This window comes from Apium graveolens, chromosome 3, assembly GCF_009905375.1.
Source record: "Apium graveolens cultivar Ventura chromosome 3, ASM990537v1, whole genome shotgun sequence".
Taxonomy (NCBI): domain Eukaryota; kingdom Viridiplantae; phylum Streptophyta; class Magnoliopsida; order Apiales; family Apiaceae; genus Apium; species Apium graveolens.
Genome location: NC_133649.1, coordinates 87964777 through 87983513, shown reverse-complemented (window position 1 = coordinate 87983513; position 18737 = coordinate 87964777). Strand labels below are relative to the sequence as shown.

At 35.9% G+C, this 18737-nt stretch overlaps 1 pseudogene; it reads left to right on the top strand.

Moving 5' to 3' along the window:
* Window positions 1-577: 577 nt before the first annotated feature.
* On the top strand, window positions 578-17380 carry LOC141710812 (nascent polypeptide-associated complex subunit alpha-like protein 1; annotated as a pseudogene).
* Window positions 17381-18737: the final 1357 nt, after the last annotated feature.

The window sequence follows — 18737 nt, the reverse complement described above, 5'->3', positions numbered from 1 at the left end:
TGTTTTGTTAGTTTATAATGAAATGTGTTTTATCGTAAAAAGTTTTTATGAGATAAATAAAAAATTCTAAAGTATAATTTTTTTAATATAATTTATGTTAAGGTCATTAGATTTTTTATAAAATATTAACATAAATATTCCACTTAAACTTTTTTATACCTTTAAATAATCGTTACAAATAACTAAATATAAGAATTATACTAACTTATTATTTTAGTTGTTGAGAAATTATTTGAACTTCATTGAATCAGAGATGTTTATTTTCTCTATTACTATCAGAATCGTGGAGATTTTTCGCTCATTAAATTAAACCTCAATAAAATGAAATTATTTTGCGCATTAATCCAAAATAAAATGTTATGTCGATGAAAACCCCATAATTAACTGATTAAGGCTGTAGGTGAGAATATTGGGCCCTGACCCAGAAAAAAGTAAAGTCCAATAGAGTGACCCGAGAGTAGTGTACAGTTGAGTTTAAGACATAAAATAGAGGTGGTCTCGGGTTTTATAGTTCCTTGTTCTCTGGTTTGCTTCATATTATTATTCATCCCTCTTTGCTTCACTTTACACATTCAAAATGACTGCTCAAACTCAAGAAGAACTCTTGGCTGCCCATCTTGAGCAACAAATCATCGATGTACTCTCTCTCTCTCTCTCTCTCTCTCTCTCTCTGTTTATAATTATTTTCTAGTTGTGTGTTCTTTTATGCTTGCTTTGATGCTTTTAATTAAAAAGTTCCAATCTTTTACAACCTGACCTGGATAAGATCTATAGGTTTTATATTGATTGTCTTTATAGTATGGTTTTAGGGGTTTTTATTTATCTTGAATCTGCTAACAATTGAATATGGAGATTCTTGATTGTATGTAATGTAATTTGAACTTGTATTACAATTATATGACATGCTATGTCTGAGTTGAAGTATATGGTTTACTTGTTTTAGTTACCTAAGCTAATTAGTTAGTGATGTAATTGTGTGAATGTTGTTAATGATTGTCTTGTCGTGTCGCAATTATCCAAGTCTTCTTTAGCTATAAGCTGATGCTGATTCGTGATCGATTTTGAATATGTGATCTATCTCTGTCCGAGGTTATCAATTTAAAAGTCTGTTATACCTTTTTTTTTCACACAGAGTGCTTAATAATTAGTATGTGAATATGTCACGGCTGTTTATAGTTGATTTTTGTTTTTGTTTTGTTTGTGGTCTATTGTCATTTAACTTATAACTTAACACTTGTAAAGTCTGATTACTAATTTTGTCTGATACTCTGCCATTCTTTTTCTGGACTTAATTGTTATATTTGTTTGTTGACAACGGTTAAATCACTGCTCAATTTGTTTAATTCGAAGTGTTGGATTAATAAATTTGAGTATATTTTGATATATGGATATGTTGGCTCTGATTTAATTTAAATCAAGTCATGACTTAATACTTCTTTGCATACGTAGGAGCCGGTGGTTGAAGATGAGGAGGAAGACGATGATGAAGATGACGAGGATGACGACAATGAAGAAGTTGATATTGAAGGTAAAAAATAAGTGACTAAAAGAATAGAGTACCTATTTTCAGCACATGAGCTATCAATGTAGCCTTTACTCTTGAATTATGCTTGTTTATAATCTTTTGGGTTCAGTAGAGGGAATGATTCTGGTTTGGTTAAATAGCTCATAGGATGAACATGAGAATTAATTTCAAATATTTCCCAGTCAATTAAATTGTGCGTTGTTAATATAACCCCAAGTCATGCTTCAATATTTTATAGGCAGATTAATGCTTACATAATTTACAAGGTTTAAAATGTTGAAATGACACTATCCTTGGCATTTCAACCAATAATACATCTAAATCTTTTATGTTTTTAATGTGTTTAAATTACTTCTTTGTGTGAGATATAATCCAGAATATTGAAAGGAAGCAGATTTCCTATTATGCACTTCATATGCAATGATCCTAGGTTTGAAGTTTATGTTTAAAAGAATGTAGTTCAGGTGAGGACCTGCTAAGTTATTAAAAATTTGATTCTGGGCAGGGCAAGGAGACGCAAGTGGTAGATCAAAGTAGAGTCGGAGTGAGAAGAAGAGTAGGAAGGCCATGCTTAAGCTTGGGATGAAGCCCATCCCAGGGGTCAGTGTTAGGGCGAAAACACACTCTAATAATTCATGCAAGTATACGCATTTGCAAGTAATATAGAATAAATTCTAGTTCGTTCGCACAGAGACTCAGACTAATTATGTTCAATTAACACTTACTCACCAATGTATGATTACTTCTCAATGTCAAGACAATAACACTTAAATTTGATTAACTAATTATTAACTACAATTAACTACGAGAATTAAACACTTAATTGACACTTGAATTAACAATAATAAACACACATAAGATCATAACTTCATTACTACTTCATTCAATAGTTATCGTTATTACCCTTTGCATGTAACAGTGATGATATTAACCGAACAACACGAAACTGATAAAAGCCAACTTTCGTTGTACTAATACCATTCTACCAAACATCCACAATCAAGATAGAAGTTGAATATGCGTCAACTATATTGAGACCCTATATGTCTACAAAATTTGATAACATAATGATTTAATCACAATTTGTTTTTTATGATTACACAGGGCAAGTAAAACGGTTAGAGTTACCCACTAATCATGCATACACATACATGAACCTATGCTAGCATGGCAAGTTCTAAACCTCAAGATCCACCGTCGCTTCACAGGAGATTAACAGACTATCTTATATGTTCGCGATGCATATAAGACAAATAAGCACAACCTATGCTAGATATCATACAATCATCACACACTAAGGTATTAAACAACTAACTAAAGAAATCCATAGTAAATCCGTTATGACCCCATAATCACGATTAGCCCATGATAGAACTCATCGTCACCATGGGTTCATATGAAAACATGATAATACACATAATATAAACTAATAAAAATACTTATTAAAACCAGAGTACATCACAAGAGTAATAAGGTTCAAAGTAAAGAAAACTAGCATCCACTGATACAACGAATAAAAGAATCACAAAAAAACGTATGCTTCCTCTTCTTCGTTGCGATGTGCTAAAACGGTCTTCTTCCTTCTCTCCTTGCTCCTTGTTTGATACCACACTTCTGTGAAACGTCTATGAGAACTACTTATATAGAAGCCCACAAGAACCAGCCGTCTCAGAAGTCCATCAGAATAAGGATTATAAAATTCAGTATTAAAATTTTCGTCCCTGAGTGGCCGCCCCAGATTCCTGAGCGGGCGCCCAAGCTCCCAGGCGGCCGCCCCAGCATCTTGAGCGGGCGCCCAAGCACCTTCTGGAAAATTCTGAATTCTGCTCCTGATTTTGCTGTGTTCTGCCCCCAACTTTCCACAACCAATGCCACACACTTCCTTAGGCTTATTTTTGATGAATTCTTCCTACATACGCAAGTTATACCCTGAAATGCAAAAACACTAGAAAACACATCAAATACACAAAATACCTGATTTCAAGACATCAATTCAAGCCATTATAAGACGTTCTAAGTGGTATAAAATGCCACTTATCACACCCCCAAACTTAAATTGATGCTTGTCCTCAAGCGTCACAGACTCAAAATAAAACAAAAACATGCATGAATGCAATCTACATGAAATGCAGCGATCCCCCTCATAATGACTAAACCAACCAACTCATGACATCTCAACAAATGCAATTAGGCGAATAAAGATCAACCAAATCATGCAAACTAACATACAACTAGAAACGTGGTGTGTGCGGATGCTTAACATATATGCTTCGAAACTAGATCAATTATCATAACTCGATTATCCTCAAGGCAATCACATGATTATACGAAGAATAAATTCTAGGCAAAAAATGACTTAGAACACTTCAAGATCACTGGAGCTTATTACGGAATCATGCTTTTATTCAACACAACAATAAATGCTTATTTGACCGTGCAATGAGTGAGGTCCACAAAAGACTTATGCAATGGCATCCATTTAGCAAGCGTTAGGTTAGCGGATCCCAGACTATAAAAGCCTTAGGTCACTAGGCACAAAGTCCCCTAAGAACTTAATAACTTGAATACCAAAGAGCCCACTCGTGATCAATTATGCATTAACTCTTTATTTTTTCTTCTTTCCCTTTTTTTCTTTTTTTTTCTATTTTTTCAAATTTCTGAGCAAGTGCGTTTCGCTCCATCTTGCTCAACCCTAGACTATTCACATAAAAATACGAGTCATCTACTAGCCATTTGACACCTAGCCACAATTAGCAATGAATTTCAATTTTTACTCTAATTTTTTTTCTTTTCATGTCTTTTATCATTAAGGGCCTATCATAAATTCTAAGCATAAACAATAGATTAACCTCAAAAACCATCAAACCATGACAACCATCTAGTCCTTAAGTATACTCTAAGACTTAGTAAAATTACAAGTATTTCTAGCATGCATGTCAACTTACAAGACTCAATCATCACTCTAACGCTATCAATATACTTGCATCAATATCACAAATCAATCGGTAAAGCAACGGAAAAGGGATCATGGTATATGCATGAGCTAAATGACATGATAAATAAAGCTATAAAATAAAAAAAAACTATTATATGGCAAAAAATATGCAACTATATGAACTAAACTATCATGAATATACAACTACATGAGACACACACAAAAATATTCCTTAACTACCACCCCCAAACTTAAAATCTTCACTGTCCCCAGTGAAGGTAGTAGAAAGGAACACAGGGTATACCTACTCGGAGAAATCATCATCATCACCCTCAGAGGGTGGAGCGTCAGGAGGCGAATCGCCTCAGGCTGATAATCCACAGTAAGCCCACGAACAATAGTAAACCCATTCTTTTCAGCCTTGGCGTTCATATAAAACTCACGAACCACACTCATTAGAACCGCCTCCGGCGACTAACAAAAAGAAAGCCACCCTTTCTCCGCAATCATCGGTAACAACTCACCATTCCTCCTCGATGGTAAAAATCCCCTCTCCTTCAAAATCGGCTTAGTAAGAAGCCTAGTATACTCCTCCTCAGTAGCCCTATCCATCAAATGGGGTCTCGCAGCAGTTCCCCTCGAAGAATCAGCAGCTGGAACAGTACTGCTACTATCAACAGTTCGGGATCTCTTGGGTGCCATTGAAACTGAGAAAAAGTGTTTAAGAGTTGTGTTTTGAGTGTAGGAGAGAGTTTTAAAGTTGAAAGTATATAGGAGTGTATATGGAGGAGTTGTGTCTATATATAGGGTAAGATTTAGGGTTAGAATTAGAGTAGGAGTGGGGTTTTTGGGAGATAAAATGTGGGTTTGTGGGAGAGGAATCGTTGGTCTTTATGTTTTTTTTGGTTTTTATGATTTTTTCTTGTTTTTTTATAAGGCGAAAAAAATTCTGACAGTAGGGTCCTGAGCGGCCGCCCAGGATTTCCAGGCGGGTGCCCCAGGGTTTCTCGAAAAAACTTTTTTTCTGCCCAATTTTCTATTTTTTTTGGGTTTTTTGGATATGGTACTAACTTCTAAAGGTTCCTAAAGGTTAAAGCCTTGGGTTGCCTCCCAAGAAGCGCTTCTTTTACGTCATTAGCTTGACGTAGAGGAGTTCGATCAAGTTGACAATAAAATGGCACTAACCACTTCCCGGTTTGCCGTGTTCCCATAGTAATTCTTCAATCTCTGACCATTAACCTTGAATGCTTGGCCTATTCATTCTCAAAAATCTCCACCGCTCCATGTGGAAACACACTTTTGACGATAAAAGGTCCAGACCACCTTGATTTCAACTTTTCAGGAAAAAGTCGGAGACGGGAGTTGAATAAAAGAACTTGTTGCCCCGACACGAATGACTTAGGAGATAGCTTCCTGTCGTGCCACCTTTTTACTTTTTCCTTGTATATTTTGTTGTTCTCGTATGCTTGAAGTCGAAATTCATCAAATTCATTTAACTGAAGCATTCACTTTTTCCCAGCTGCATCTAGATCAAGGTTCAACTTCTTCAACGCCCAATAAGCCTTATGCTCAAGCTCCGCAGGTAAATGACATCCCTTCCCATAGACAAGTTAAAATGGGGACATCCCAAGTGGAGTCTTATATGCTGTTCTATAAGCCCAAACAGCTTTATCGAGCTTTAAAGACCAATCTTTCCTTGATGGACAAATAAATTTCTCTAAAATTTGCTTGATCTCTCTATTAGACACTTCAACTTGACCATTAGTTTGCAGATGATAGGCAGTAGCAACACGATGATTCACATTGTAGTACTGCATCATAGAAGTGAACTTACGATTGCAGAAATGTGACCCCTCATCACTTATGATTACTCGTGGCGTTCCAAACCTTGTGAATATCTGCTTAAGGAGAAAATTCAACACTACCTTTGCATCATTCGTCGGTAGAGCCTTGACTTCTACCCATTTCGAGACATAATCTACTGCCAGCAAGATGTACTGATTATTGCAGGACGAGATAAATGGTCCCATGAAATCGATTCCCCAAACATCAAAGACCTCGACTTCAAGCACTATATTTAAAGGCATCTCATCCTTTCTAGTAAGATTCCCCACTCTTTGGCAACGATCACACCTTAAAATGAACTGATGTGCATCCTTAAATAACGTAGGCCAGAAAAAACCTGCTTGTAAAATACGAGCTGCCATCTTTTCACCACCATAATGTCCACCATAAACTGTGGAATGGCAGTCTTGTAATATCCCCCCCCGTCTCATAGAATGGGATACATCTCCTGATGATCTGGTCAGCTCTCTGTCTAACAAAATATAGTTCATCCCACATGTACCACTTCACCTCATGCAGAAACTTCTTCTTTTGAGCTACATTCATATTAGGAGGCATTATATTGCTGACAAGATAGTTCATAATATCTGTGAACCATGGCTCTTCCTCCTGAACTGCGAACAACTGCTCATCCGGAAAAGATTTGTTGATCAATGTCTTATCATGTAAAGTCGAACCGGGATTCTCTAATCTAGAGAGATGGTCAGCTATTTGATTCTCAGTACCTTTTCGATCCTTGATCTCTAACTCAAATTCCTGTAGCAAGAGCACTCAACGAATAAGTCTAGGCTTCAAATCCTTCTTTGAGACCAAATAGTGAATGGCAGCATGATCAGTGAATACTGTCACCTTTGTCCCAAGCAGATAAGATCGAAATTTTTCGAAACCAAAGACTATAGCCAAGAGCTCCTTCTCAGTAGTGGTGTAGTTCATTTGAGCTCCATTTAGAGTCTTACCAGCATAGTAGACCACATGAAAAAGATTATTCTTGCGCTGCCCAAGAACTGCTCCCACTGCATAATCACTCGCATCACACATCATCTCAAAAGGTTCTGTCCAATCAGGTGTCGTAATAACTGGTTGTAACGCCCCCAAATCCGGGGTCAGAGGATTTGGTCGTCACTATAAAACTTCAATCCAAATTAACCTGTTAAATTAATAAACAAATGCTAGCGGAAGATATTTAATATAAATGACCCCAACTTATCCAAGATCTTTTAAGGTTACAGTTCTAGAAACAAGAATCCCAAATTCCATAAATAAAATTTTCTCTTTCTCTTTAAAACTCTTTTCAATAAATTCTAACTCAAAACTAAACCCATTAGTATAACTTCGAAATGAAGTATACTAGGCCGAAATATAATACACAACTATAATATAAAATAATAAAAACAATCTTATACAATAAAACTTACACTAGTTCGTAAACCCTGGACCAACCACCTTCCAAAAACTTCTTCTTTGCTTCCTTGAATTACGCAGCTAAACAACGCAAGCTAATCATCACTGGAGATTAAATTTGAAAACAGGCAAGTATGAGCGGAATAAATGCTCAGCAAGTTAATTATAACATATATTGGGTCATTTTGATATAAAACCGACATCTGTATCTGCGCAGAACATTTAAAAATCATAATTGCTGAATCATAAAATTTTAGTTGAGGAATCCCATAATTGATTCCTTAATTGTATTCAAAACCATTTTGATATTTTTGAGCGAAATGCTTCAGCAATACTTTGAATCTTGACGAGAATAAAACTCGTAAAACTGTGTTTACGGAAATATCGTAAACAACAATATCATGAAACAATGATTATGGATTGAATCATAAACTTTACTCAAAACCGAACTCTTAAAATTAATACTTATTTTGCTGTCATATCAAATTAGATATCAATACGAACTTTGATGCTCACAACACCCATACTGAAGTCAACATCAATCATCTATACTAATACCACTTTTGATATTTAACAACAACGTAAGTATCAGCATAAATCAGAATCTGAATCAAAACTGCATTTCACCATTATTCCAAAACAGAAACAGTTGATAAATCATTTATTCTATGAATATCAAAAACGATATGATAATTTAGATTAGGATCATTCTCTGACGGACGTACTATCACATGCTGATCAGCCCGTGTGATAGCACAAGGTCATGATTCGTAAAAACGTGACCCCAAAACACGAGTACTCAACAAAAAGGCAATATACCTGCCTGTAACAAAATTGTGTCATAATATTCCATATGGCACTTAGAAATAGCCCTCCGCTGGACCGTCCGTCTCGGTCATTTACGCAATTATGATCCAATCTTAAAACCTTTTATTGAAATGGGGTCATGATAATCGACACCCGAAATAATTTTATCCCCCCAATTCTTGGGTAGGAATATTCGCAACCTAATCACTTTTCTTAAAATCCAAAACATTTATAAATCCGATAATTAGATAAGTAAAATCACTTGACTATTCTGAACATAGAATAACAGATGAGTATTTACATAAATAGAATTATTTAATTCAGCGATATGTAAAACATTTATCTATTACGAACTGAATAGGGAAAACAGTACTTGCATAATAAACTTTAAAATAAATATCACTTGAACAATAAGTAATGATAGAAATACTTGCCATTAGGTTTTTAGTAGTTAGTCACACTCGTATAAACACAATTATCTCAGTCTGGCATCTCAATGCATCACCGCTTTTACTTCGCTAAATCATTGATCTGCTGCTCATGTAGTGCTGCAACCCATTATTCCATACAATTCAACTCTAGCCTACATCCATTCCATTTGGTCCTGATCGTCTTGAAAGATTCGCATCTATAATTAAAAGATCACACTTTAATCATCTAATCGATAATTACTCAACGAACTGCGCGTCAACACCCTATCGTCTACCCATACGATAGCCCACACATAACTATAACAGACAAACACAGGACTCTTGACTCATATATGCACATAATTCACATAGCATGTAAACATGTAATTCACGTATCACATAATGCATATAACACATGCCTCGGTTCGTCAAAAGGTTCGACTTAACACGTTTAAAACTGAAATCAGGTTAAAAATATGATTTATCGATCAAAAATCGACTCAGAATGATTCGTAAAACAAGCGACCTTTCGAAACAAAAGGATTTGGGTCTTGAAAGTATTTTTATTGAAAGCGAAATGTTTTTCTGAGTCTAGAGGCGTTCGTTTCGTATTAAACGGATGGATGGTTTATTTAATATGAATTTTTGAACATTTTTCGGAATTAAAACGGGTCTCCGACTCATTCAGTAATTAAATAATAGGATTCGAACACTCGAAAATAATTTTATAAGAATTATCGAGCCTGGAAAATAATTTAAAATAATATTTTAAAGCTCGAAACTATTTTTTGGAATTTTTAAATCAAAAATAAATAATTAAATCTAAGTAAATAATTAATTAAAATTAATTAATAACTAATTAAATTAATTAATCAATTAATATTTAAATTAATTGACTAATTAAATAATTAATTATCAACTAAAATTAGTTAATTAAATAATTTTGATTTATTTTTGAATTAAAAATAAATTTTCAGAATTAAAATAATGATTTTCAAAATAAAAATAAATTTTTAGAAATTAAAAATAAGATTTTTGAATTATTTTTAAAACAGAAATTTCAGAAACAAAAACTGATTTGGGAATTAGGAGTTTTGGGGATCAAACCCGGGTTTCTGTTCGGTTGAAACCGGGTCAGGTTTCGGGTTGGGGAAGGAAACCGGGTCGGCCAAGAACCGCCGGAATCCTCCCCAGAAACCGGTGACCGGAATAACTCCGGTGAAGCTCCGATTCTGGTTTAACATACACTAAATCAACCCGTTTTTGATTCTAGTCCATTCAAAAACAATTCCCCAGGTCGATTACCAATCCAGCAGACCACAACGAAGCCGGAATCTTCCCTTCCGGCCAATCTGCCATTAAAACCGATGGCCAAGGTCCATTATCCGGCGAAAATTCGATCTCCCTTAATTCTTAACCAATTTAACGAACTATATATGAAAATAATCTTCATAATACGTACAATCACATTCAGTCATCACAATCATTAAACAAGTATTCAAAATCCAAAACCGAATTTAACTAAAAATATTGAAAAAAATCGAAATTATTAAATAATCAACCTCTGTTGATGATATAGGTACAAACAGATAGCTCTCGTCAAGGGCTTCACAACAGTTACAAATACTTGTGATTTGGAGTTCAATATCACTTTCAAATTTGGGTTTGATTCTCAGAACTTTTCAAGAACACCAAGAACACATTTTTAAATGATTTTCAGAAAATCAAACTTCAATTACTATATGATATTGAACTCTATTTTTGAAGTATAATATATAAAATTGTCCATAAAAACATGCTCTACAACATGGAATCATCAAAACACTCAGATAATCACGTCTACAAAAATTCATATTTTATTCACTAAATAATTCGAATTAAAATAATTAAATTAGAAAAATACCTTGATTTCTGGACAAAAACTGATGATTGATTCAGAAAGAAGATTTCGAGAGCTTCGTTTTGATATGCTGCACGTCCGAATCGGAGTTCGATAACGCCTTCGTTCGTACGATTGATTTTCAGGAACGTACCGATTTCTAGGGTTTTTCTCTGTATTTACGGTATTTTAACTGGTTGCAAATGAATAAACGAAATAAATGAAATAAGAAATAGGCTATTTATATTTATGGAATATTGGTTCATTGTGGATCGTTGAATTAGTTACTTAGCCGCTAAGTAACTACAAAATGATCCAAAAATAGATTACATAGCCGCTAAGTAACTATAAAAACTATACAATTTAATACCAGAATTGAATAATCATCAAAACCGGGCTTTTCATAAAATACCATATACGAAAATAATGTAAAAATATCCCGTCTCTCGAGAATACGGGTTTTGTTGATTTATCAAAATGGTTATCGTACCAAAAATCTTGCACCGGGCCGCGCACGGGTCAAACCGTAATCCGGATCGAAAAAGTCAAAACACGGAAAATGTCCGGAATTACCAGATTAGGTTAGGAAGGAGTTTTCAAAAGAGGTTTGGGTTGTAAAAATGCAAAAACGGTTGAAGTTGGACGATTCCCGGCTTTATAAAATAATTTTGGTAATTATTCAGAAAATAATTAATAAATCCATAAATCATTATAAAATCATATAATACTCCAAAAATTACCAGAAAAATATCACAATTATCTATATTTTATTCTGGACATATAAAACTTCAAATACTCAAATAATGTCATATATAAACACCCAAACATCAATTCCAATTATCATATAATTCACCAAAATTCACATAAAAATCACATAAACAATTCCACATAATTATAATAATATTTGAAAATATGGGATATTACACTGGTGCAGTTATCAAACTCTTCTTGATAGTCTCGAATGCCGCCAAGCATTCTTCATCAAATTTGAAAGGCACATCTTTCTCGAGCAAGTTGCACAACGGTTTAGATATCTTTGAGAAGTCCTTGATGAAACGCCGATAGAAACCCGCATGACCAAAAACACTACGGATTCCTTTCACGGAAATAGGTGGTGGAAGATTTTCAATGACTCCCACCTTGGCTTTGTCCACCTCAAGACCCTTGCTAGAGACTTTATGCCCAAGAATAATGCCTTCACGCACCATAAAGTGACATTTTTTCCCAATTGAGCACCAAATTAGTTTCCACACACCTTTTGAGCACCGAACGAAGATTATTCAAACATTCATCATACGAATGTCCAAACACGGAGAAGTCGTCCATGAACACTTCAACATTGTTTTCAATCATATCAGAGAATATAGCCATCATGCATCTCTGAAAAGTGGCAGGTGCACCACATAAGCCAAACGAAACTCTGTGAAAAGCAAACGTGCCAAATGGACAAGTGAAGGTAGTCTTTTCTTGATCTTCTGGTGCAATGCAAATCTGATTATACCTCGAATAGCCATCCAGAAGACAATAATACTCATGACCAGCCAACCTGTCAAGCATCTGATCAATAAATGGAAGAGGGAAGTGATCCTTTCTCATGGCTTTGTTCAATTTTCTGTAATCCATGCATACCCTCCATCATGTGACTGTTCGAGTGGGGATGAGCTCGTTCTTCTCATTTACTACCACAGTTATACCTCCTTTCTTAGGTACACATTGGGGCTCACCCAAGAACTGTCAGAAATAGGATATATGATTCCTGCATCCAGCCACTTCAGAATTTCTTTCTTCACCACTTCTTTCATGATAGGATTAAGTCTTTGTTGTTGCTCAACAGTCGGCTTACTACCTTCCTTTAGCAGAATTTTATGCATACAGTACGAAGGGCTGATCCCTTTTATATCTGCTATAGTCCATCCGATGGCCGATTTGAATTCTCTCAAAATCCTCAAGAGCTTGTCCTCCTCACTACCTGAAAGGTCAGATGCAATAATAACAGGTAATGTAGATGCATTACCTAGAAAAGCATACCTCAAGTGTTCAGGCAGTAGTTTAAGCTCCAAAGTAGGTGCTTTCTCAATAGATGGTTTGAGCTTTCCTTCAGCATTCTTGAGATCAGTGTTACCAAGAGATTCAAATGGCATGTCTAGCTTTCGCCTCCAAGGAGAAGCATTTAGATATTGTAGTTGCTCATTGCCATCCTCATCGTCACTGTCAAATTACCCCACTAAGGCTTTCTCTAACGCATCAGACATTAGCATATGATCAAGTTCTGAAGTTACCGCAGAATCAATCAAATCCACCTTTAAGCACTCCTCGTCTTCTGTAGGGAATTTCATCGCCCTGAATACATTGAATGTCACATCCTGATCCTGCACCCTCATAGTAAGTTCACCTTTCTACACATTTATTAAGGTACGACCTGTGGCCAAGAAAGGTCTTCCCAAGATTATGGGAATCTTCTTATCTTCCTCGAAATCTAAAATGACAAAGTCTGCAGGGAAGAAGAGCTTATCCACCTTTACTAACACGTCCTCCACGATGCCTCATGGGTATGTAATAGAACGATCAGCCAATTGTAGAGATATGTAGGTGGGCTTTGGATCAGGCAAATTCAACTTTTTGAAGATAGACAATGGCATCAGATTGATGCTTGCTCTCAAATCACACATGCATTTATCGAAAGACAACTTGTCGATGGTGCAAGGAATGTTGAAGCTACCTGGATCTTTAAGCTTTGGAGGTAATTTTTGTTGCAGCACAGCACTGCACTCTTCCTTAGAGCAACGGTATCAAGGTCATCCAGTTTCACCTTCCTTGAAAGAATACTCTTCATGAATTTTACATAACTAGGCATTTGCTCCATAGTCTCAGCGAAAGGTATGTTGATGTGAAGTTTCTTGAACACCTCCAGAAACTTACCGAACTGCTTATCCAATTTTTGTTGTAGCAATCTCTTAGGGAAAGGTGATGGAGGATAGAGCTGTTTCTCCCCTGTATTACCCTCAGGCAGAGTGTGTTCAACAGTAGTCTTCATTGGTTCCGCCGCTTTCTCCTTTTGCTTCTCTTCTTCATCAACAACTTCAGCTTCTCCATCTTTCGCTTTTTCAGCATCAGCAACTTTTCCAGACTTTAAGGTGACAACCTTTACTTGATCCTTAGCTTTCTTCCTATCTGGCACTTCAGTATCGCTGAGAAGTGTGACAGGTTGATGATTGAGCACAGCATTGGCTAATTGACCGATTTGATTTTCCAAGGTCTTGATAGAAACAGCCTGACTTTTGCACAACAGCTTGAGCTCCTCGAAATCAGCACTAAAAGGTGGAGCAGCACCTCCTTGTTGAGGATATGATTGCCTTTGAGCATAATGTTGTGGTTACTGGAATCTAGGTGGATTAAACTGCTTACTGATAGGCTGCTGATATGGTTGCTGAACAGTATTCTGATTATTGCTCCAGCTGAAATTGGGATGATTTCTGTTGTTAGGATGATAAGTAGCTGGCACAGGCTGCTGCGGTCGCTGATAATTATTCACATACTGAACAGATTCATTCACAAAAGAACACTGATCTGTAGCATGAGAGCCTGCACAAAGCTCACAGACTATAGCTATCTGATTGACTCCGTAGTTGGCTAAAGAATCAACCTTCAAAGACAGCGCTTGGAGCTGCACTGCAATAGCTGTAGCTGCATCGACTTCCAGAATACCTGCTACCTTCCCAGGAATCATCCTTTGAGTTGGGTTTTGATGCTCATTTGCTGCCATAGTTTCAATAAGATTATAAGCCTCAGTATAGCTTTTGGCCCACAAGGCGCCTCCAGCTGCTGCATCGAGTATGGGCCGAGATTGGGCCCCCAAACCATTATGAAAACCAGTGATCACCATCCAGTTAGGCATACCATGATATGGACACTTTCTCAACATCTCCTTGTAGCGCTCCCAAGCTTCACACATAGATTCTGTAGGTTACTGCGCAAACTGAGTAAGAGTACTCCTCATAGCTGCAGTCTTCGCCATTGGATAGAACTTCACCAGAAACTTTTACGCAAGATCTTGCCAAGTAGTGATGGACCCAGCTGGTTCAGAATGTAACCAGTCCTCAGCTTTATCCCTCAGAGAGAATGGGAAAAGCCTCAGCTTGATAGCCTCATCAGTCACACCATTATATTTGAAAGTACTACAGATCTCGACAAAATTCCTGATATGCATGTTGGGGTCTTCAGTCGCAGCACCTCCGAAAGAAACAGAATTCTGCACCATCTGAATAGTGCCCGACTTGATTTCAAAAGTATTAGCCTGAATAGCCGGATGAAGGATGCTTGACTGAATGTCATCAATTTTAGGCCGATAAAAGTCTATAAGAGCTGGATATGCTGCTGGAACTATACGATCACCCATGATTACTGGTTCTTTCTGCTCACTCTCTTTATCCGAATCTTCAAAATCTATCTTCTCCAGAATATCAAGAACTGAGTCTGTCTCCTCAGCCGTATCTAAAGTTCTCTTGCGAGTGCGAGAACGTGTTTGCATAAACGCTCGCTAGAGTACCTGAAACACACCCGGAAACAATAAGTAACACGTCTTAATCAATGAGTCCTAATGACCACTGATGGCAAGTACATATATTAAACAAATACGCCGAGTCCCCCGCAGCGGCGCCAAAAACTTGTTAGGGTGAAAACACACGCTAATAATTCACGATAGTAAACGCGTTCGCAAGTAATATAGAATAAATTCTAGTTCGTTCGCACAGAGACTCAGACTAATTATGTTCAATTAACACTTACTCACCAATGTATGATTACTTCTCAATGTCAAGACAATAACACTTAAATTTGATTAACTAATTATTAACTACAATTAACTACGAGAATTAAACACTTAATTGACACTTGAATTAACAATATTAAACACACATGAGATCATAACTTCATTACTACTTTATTCAATAGTTATCGTTATTACCTTTAGCATGTAACAGTGATGATATTAACCAAACAACACGAAACTGATAAAAGCCAACTTTCGTTGTACTAATACCATTCTACCAAACATCCACAATCAAGATGGAAGTTGAATATGCATCAACTATGTTGAGACCCTATATGTCTACAGAATTTGATAACATAATGATTTAAGCACAAGTTGTTCTTTTTGATTACACAGGGCAAGTAAAACGGTTAGAGTTACCCACTAGTCATGCATACACATACATGAACCTATGCTAGCATGGCAAGTTCTAAACCTCAAGATCCACCGTCGCTTCACAGGAGATTAACAGACTATCTTATATGTTCGCGACACACATAAGACGAATAAGCACAACCTATGCTAGGAATCATACAATCATCATACACTAAGGTATTAAACAACTAACTAAAGAAATCCATAGTAAATCCGTTATGACCCCATGATCACGATTAGCCCATGATAGAACTCATCGTCACCATGAGTTCATATGAAAACATGATAATACACACAATATAAACTAATAAAAATACTTATTAAAACCAGAGTACGTACCAAGAGTAATAAGGTTCAAAGTAAAGAAAAGTAGCATCCACTGATACAACGAATAAAAAAATCACAAGAAAACGTATGCTTCCTTTTCTTCGTTGCGATGTGCTAAAACGGTCTTCTTCCTTCTCTCCTTGCTCCTTGCTTGATACGACATTTATGTGAAACGTCTCTGAGAACTACTTATATGAAAGTCCACAAGAACCAGCCGTCTCAGAAGTCCATCAAAATAAGGATTATAAAATTAAGTATTAAAATTTTCGTCCCTGAGCGGCCGCCCCAGATTCCTGAGCAAGCGCCCAAGCTCCCAGACGGCCGCCCCAGCATCCTGAGCGGGCGCCCAAGCACCTTCTGGAAAATTCTGAATTCTGCTCCTGATTTTGCTGCTTTCTGCCCCCAACTTTCCACAACCAATGCCACACACTTTCCTAGGCTTATTTCTGATGAATTCTTCCTACATACGCAAGTTATACCCTGAAATGCAAAAATACTAGAAAAACGCATCAAATACACAAAATACCTGATTTCAAGACATCAATTTAAGTCATTATAAAACATTCTAAGTGGTATAAAATGCCATTTATCAGTCAGCCGTGTCACTGTCAAGAAGAGCAAGAATGTAAGATTCTTACTCAGCAACATATACTTAATGTGCGTCCATATTTTTGCTCTTCACCGATCAGTCTCATTTTTGCTATTACAACATCTAATGTTTGATTTCTTCTTTCAGATTCTATTTGTCATCTCAAAACCCGATGTGTTCAAGAGTCCTAATTCAGACACGTATGTCATATTTGGTGAGGCTAAGATTGAGGACTTGAGCTCACAGTTGCAGAGTCAGGCTGCAGAGCAATTCAAAGCACCTAATCTCAGTAATGTCATACCAAAGGCTGAGCCTTCGGTCATTGCTCAAGATGATAAAGATGTTGACGAGACTGGTGTGGAACCAAAAGATATTGAATTGGTGATGACACAAGCTGGGGATCCGAGGTCCAGAGCTGTTAAAGTTCTCAAAGCTGCTGATGGTGATATTGTTTCTGCCATTATGGAGCTTACAAACTAAAGTATGTCCAAGTAAAGCTTTTCGAGGGCATGACTTTCGTCTCCTCTGTTTAAATCGACTTTGTTTTCCTTGTTTCCGTGTTGTGCATTAGCATGTTTATTTATTATCTTACAATCATGGTTGGTTTTTTTCGGAATGATAATATAGTTTTAAAAATTCACATTTTTGGTACTTTGCCATGTTCGCTGGTGCCCTACCGCTACCATCAGTATTGCTTGTTTACCAGTGTAATAGGTAGTTATAAATCTCAGAAAACTTTAGCTTATTTTGAATCAATAAATCTTGAGATTTCCATTTATCTTCTGCTGACAATGAACCCGATAACTATCTCGGTGTTGCTTGCTTAGCGGTGTTCATTTTTAAAATCTTTTTATGAAAGACAAACTTAAATCAAGTATTCAATTTCAAATTTTAACAAACTTGAATCAAATGTCCATAAATGTTTTTACAAAAAATAGTATTTATTTATGCAATAATGTCTTCAGAAGACAGTAGTAAAATATTTATTTTTTGAATTATGTAACTTAACGAGAAATATTGTGGAGTACCTCAATGGAGCAAAACAATATTTTGATTTTATCAGTGATCACTAGTTTAGCTCTTCCTTTAATTGTATGTTATAGGCAGTAATAATATTGTTTACATGTCACTTTTTTTATTGTACATGAGAGAGATTATCACCTCATCACATATTTTGCATGGTTTTTTTGAACTTGCCGGATTGGTAACATCTTCTGGCTAGCTAGAACTTAGAAGTAGCTTACAGCTTGTTAATAAAAATAAGCATGAACATACAATGGTTTATTAAGTGATCGCAGAAAGCTGAGAAGAAAAGAGAAATGGATAAAAATGTCACCCTTTCCCTAAAAAATGCAGAAAATGTTATTATTAAAAATTAAGACTCAAAATATTACCTCACCACGTTATATTATATAGGTTTTGTAACAGGTTTTGACATCTTTTTTCAGCACTACCAACACGCTATATCATGTAGCGCTTTGGTGGTTTCAACATTTTTTGAAACTTTTAAAGTTACTTTTCAACAATCATTTTTAAATTTAATAATGTATCATAATTTAACAATAATTTTTTTAGGGTTCAGTAATCCTCTTTTGAGTTTTGAAAATATTAAAAATTTGAATAAAAATACATCTAATATAACAATTTTTAACATTTCAGGATTCACTAATCCTCTTTTGGATTATCTTAAATATTAAAAAAAGAAACTAATAAAAGGTGCACCGATTTAGAGTTTCGGTCCTAAATTCTAGGAACCAAAAATGTAAACTTTGAATTTTATAGTTTTGAAATTTAAGGGTGTAACTTAATCTAATAATTTTTAATATTTTAGCGTTCA